Source organism: Ceratosolen solmsi, unplaced genomic scaffold, assembly GCF_000503995.2.
Source record: "Ceratosolen solmsi marchali unplaced genomic scaffold, CerSol_1.0 scaffold14, whole genome shotgun sequence".
Taxonomy (NCBI): Eukaryota; Metazoa; Arthropoda; class Insecta; order Hymenoptera; family Agaonidae; genus Ceratosolen; species Ceratosolen solmsi.
This window is the reverse complement of record NW_011948420.1, coordinates 8,482,205-8,487,767: the sequence shown is the minus strand read 5'-3', so window position 1 is coordinate 8,487,767 and position 5,563 is coordinate 8,482,205.

The window sequence follows — 5,563 nt, the reverse complement described above, 5'->3', positions numbered from 1 at the left end:
AAATATAAAAACATTCTTTTCGAGGAATTTCTCAATTTAACTGAGCATATATTTGTAAAAATTAGTTAATCTATAAGAAAATTTATTTTAGTGAAAGAATTTGATGTTATGTGCAGAACTTTCCTTCGTGTTGTACGATTTATTTTGTAAAATTTATAAAATTAATGGAAATTGTTAATTATAGAAAAACTAACATTTTTCCGTTATACTTTCAAAGAGTTTGTATTGATTTTTTCAAAATCTTTATAATACACGTATAGTATGAGTAAAATTGCAATAAATATAAATTTTTGTAATTTACTTTAATGGTATAAAATCAAGTGGTATAGTAAATTAAATTTTGTTACTTTAATCCATGGAAGCTTAGAATAAGAAATGAATCTTTATGAGAAGGATTTAGCTTATACAGAAAATACCTCTTAATAACTTAAAAGGAATTCGTCTCTCAGTCTTTATTATTACATGAGCTGCTTTCATGTGAAAGAAAGTAGGTAAACTTTGAAAGGACGATAGTAATCAACTACTTATTCAGTTATTGACTATTCCAAAATGAGTTTGCATTAGTTTCCAAGTACGTTCTTTATATTGTGTAGTGTAGAAGAAAAATATTTTTTATTCTTGTAACAAATATTAATTTGTTTAATATTTTAGTTTTCAAGGGAAATGTTCATCCAAAAGCTATTAATTTTTTTCAAATAAAATTAATTCAACTTTAATAATATGAATATAAGTATTAGGCCATAAATAATATTAATTATTATTATGAATAAAGACTTTAATAATTAAAACATTTTTATTGTTTTTAATACTAAACGTTACATATATTTTTTAATAGTTTTATACAATTTATTATTAATACTCGAGAATTTAGTAGAACGGCTTAAGTAAGTTAATATTCCATTAATGCTAAAATTTTTTAAATGATTATTTTAATTTGTAGGTAGAAAAGGTAAGAAATTATCTAAAATTACTATAACCATAATAATAAATAATTAAAAGGAAATATTACTTGGGTATTTAGTCGTGGTTTAATTTTCGTTGAAATATTTATTGTATATTTATAGAAAAGCATAATAAGATATGAAATAGATAACTATTGTTTGAAAATTAATCGAAGCTTTATTCAAGGATTTTTTAAAACAATAATTCATAATAATAACCAATAATTTAACCGAGTTTCTGTACATGTTCAATATATGTGTTCAACTTATTGTATGAAAATAGAGTGAATTTTGTAAAAGTTTGCAGCCTTCATCTGCAATGACTTCTTATATATTTATTTCAATTAAAATTAATTGAATTTATAAGGACAAATTATGAATATTCTAATGTTATTCAACTTTTTTTCACGTTAAAAAATAATCAAGCTTTGCTTGGGTGAACCAGTTGAAGGTCGGTTTGCAAAGTCTATACATTTATCTTTTGATACTTCCTTAGACATTGCCAAGGCGGTCTTGCTTTTGTGTTGTAGAAAAAGTAAATTGCAAGGGAGTAGAGAGTTTTAAAAGAATCCCTTATGAATATTTTCATATGTCAAAATTACTTATAATTGATAATGAATTGTATGAAGTAACTGTGTGTCTATTTTAAAAATAAGAAATAACATCAAAATGACGTAACAGGATATTACGTATTTTACGTGAGAATCGAACGTTGATGGTTCTTAACAAAAAAATGAAATACTTAGTCTAGAAATATGAAGTATGTCGAGAACGTAGTGAAGAAGCCAACGAAAATGCCATCCCTACTCATCTTATAATGAGAAAATCTATTAAAACCTCTTAGTTTGTATGTGGATATGCAGATATGTGTTTTAACGCTTGAATAATGCAACGGAAGTTCATTTTCGATAAATAATACGAAACTATAATTCAAGAATTGCAAGATATGATTCTCGCAATGCCAAACGTATTAAGCATTACAATGTTGATTATCTGACGATGGTAATCTGCATTTCTATTTTGAAAGGTTTTATGTAGCTACGTGAGTTGGGTATTTAGCCACATGTTTTAGATTAAAATTTGAATAGTTTCTGTATAGATATGAGAAAATCTATTTTATTTAATTATTTCTTGCACATCTTTAGTATTATCGATTAGCATTGTTAGTATTCATAACTAAAAAAGTTTAATAAATTTGCGAGGTCTGTTTGTCATTTAAGTATCAGTGAATATATTTTTGATGAATTAAATTGTTTTCAAATGCACTGAACAATTTCAATGAATTAGACAATCTATAAAATTCCTCGAGTTTATGTCGAGCGAGAGAGAGAGAGAGAGAGAGAGAGAGAGAGAGGGGGGGGGGGCTTGATTAAAAAGTATAAGCATGTATTCCCTCCAGTGATACGGATTAAAGTCGAATGTATGTGCAAACTAAAAGGAGAGAGAAAGAGAGAGAGAGAGAGATAGATACCGATGGAAGCGACTTGAGATAAAACAATTAACGCTCTTGGTGCGAAGGAGAGCTTTCCTTAAATCGCATCTTTACGATCGATTGCCGGTACTTACTAACGGGTCGTACTCTATCTTCTTGCTTAATGTGCTTTTATTTTCCATTTGAGGGTGGATGTGCGAACGGTATTTTATTTATGGCGTTACAATCGATTCTGATAGTTCCAAATTCGTGCTTAATAAACTGATTATTTCTTTGAATGTTTATTGATCGCACGACTCTGGTTTTAAAGAAGCTAATTATTTATTATAATTATCTATTCGTATTGTTTACTATTCTTTTTATTTATTTTTTTTTTTTTTGCACAATTTAATCTATTAAAAAATATATTATTTGTATATAATTCGACTACAAGAGTATGCGAAGACTTGTATTGTATAAAAAATTTGTAGTATTAACGACCTTGTAGATATCTTCAAATTCTTTCTTATTAAGTTACTTTTATAATCTCTCTCGAAAATTATTTTTCAATGCACGTATAATAAAAATTAAGTATAAAAAAATAATGATACACAATAATAATTTTAAATGAACTTTCCAACATTATTAAATACAAATATAGTTTTGTATAAATATAACATAAGGAATAATATAAAAATGGTGAATTATATTACTTAAATGAAAGAATATAACGATCAACGAATGTATAAAAAATTACAGAGAAAAATTAATAAAATATAGAGAATCTTTAAAATTAAATCTTAACTGACCTTACATAAATAATCTATTCATTACTGCCGAACTTATTGATTAATTCATTAATGGGTTTACCATACAAAATACTAGTATTTAGCCATAACATAATAAATAGAAGTGTCGAAGAATCTTGTTAGACAGAGAAGAAATTTCTAACAATTAGTTATAATTACCGTTATAAAAAGAAAACTTTCTTCTTAAAAAAAAAAAAAAAAAAAAAAAAAAAAAAAAAAAATCCCCCCTTTGGGAAATATGCCGTGATATTAATAGAAGCCTTATTGTGTAAAACATTATTCTTGAAAAATCAAACACACAAGAGCCAAGATTATTACGGATATATTTTTTAATTAATATTTCAAATTGTTTTTTTGATCAAAACTTTTGAACGATAATTACCAGATGATATTATGTTATACGGCGAGTGAGACGGTGCTCTCCATTTATCAAACGGCGAAATTCTCATTCGCGATGTACTGAAAAAGCAAAGATAAGAAGAGGCGCAGACTGCGGGAAAATTAATGTTTTCCTACGCAGAATCAGAGTCATAAAAAGAGTTTTGACGGCGTCGCGTATCGGCCGACTTCAATGCCATATAATCGCGATGAGAAATTTCTCTGAGTTTATATTCGCCGGCCAGCAAAACAACGAGGCAAAAACTAAACGAAATTTGGCCGCGGGCCTGCCATGACGACCATATGACCATATGATATTTACCGGCAATAAAAAGGGAGCTAAGTGCTTATAAATCGAGGCGGTCGGGTCGGTGAATTAAAACGCTCACTTTAATTAAGCGTTTTTCGAATGCGTGCAGCTGCGTACCGAAACGTGTATCTCATTCGTTCTGCGTTTTCCGCGGCCATTTTCTAATTTAGGGGCTTTTTGCCTTGCGCCCATAATTCACGAGATGGAGACTATTTTAAAAATAATCGTATCCTTTGAATAAGCCTTTGAACATTCACGTGATCATTTCTCACAATAATGTCCGTGCAAGAAGAGAGTTTTTGTTTTTGGATTTCGTTGCGAGGGAGAAGAAGGAAGAGGAGGGGGGGGCGGGATTAATAATTAATAATTGCCAAGTAAATTAAACAAAATTTTCTCGAAAATATTGTTGTTTTTTTTTTAATTTTAGGATGTATTGTAGAAAAAGAAAAGCTACAATCATTTCCTGCAGTCAATATTTGCTTTTAATATCATTATAATATCATTGCTATTACTAAAACTATTAATTTCTTAATATGTGAAAACTAATAAATATTGAGTGGTTATTTAAAAGTGTTAAGCATATAATTATATGAAGATTCAATATATGAAGATATAAAAAGTTATAAAAATAGGAATGTATAAAATGAAGGAAAAAACTATTTTCTGATGTAAATTAAAATTTTATCTCCGACATCGATTTTATGTCCCATTGAAGATTTTGGCAAAGAAACTAAATAGTCTAGAATAGAGTAGAAAATTACGTAACATTTCTAATGTCTATAGTCTCCTATGTAATTATATATAGTCTATAATTATGTAATATAGTGTCCTATGTAATTATGTTAAATGTAATTTTGTAATACAGTCGTTTAATCAATCGGTTTCTGCTGATTCAATATTCAATATTCAAGAAATAGAATATTCCCTTGATGAAATGAAAAAAAAAAATACAATGTAGTAGAAGTAACATTTTGAAGTTACTGTTGTTTTCGTAAGCACGCGATTAAATTATGTTTATACGATGATTATTTTTATGAAAAACATATTTTTATTAAAATAATAATTTAAATATTGAAAATACAAGTTGCTTTGATTTATTTATAAAATTAATTATTAATATAATAGAATAGTATTTGGTTACATATGCAATTACATTTTTCCCCATGAAATATTTCACATGCTCAGATGGTTGTACTATTTCTCTTCTAAATCTAAAATTCCAACTTAACGTTTTATTGATTCATAATATTTGTGAAATGATTTGTGAAATAAAATTTCAGAATAGTATGATTTGAAATAATGATTTATCGATGTTTCCCATTCTGATCCATGCAGATATAAAAATAGTTTTCATAATATCTCTATTATTCAATATGGATATTTTAATAGAAATTCAATAATTTAAATTATAAATTTCCTTGGTGGAAGGTAATTTTATATGCATATGGTAGCATATATATATATATATATATATATATATATATATATATATATATATTCAACTTATTAAGATATGTGATCGTATTTACGATGGGACATGCAGATGTAAAACCTCAAGGAAATCGATATTTTAAAGAATACATATAAAATATATATTTTAAAAAATATATATATATATATATATATATATATATATATATATATATATATATATATATATATATTTATCTGTTAAAATCCATTTAATATATAATTATGGAAATATGTTTAATAT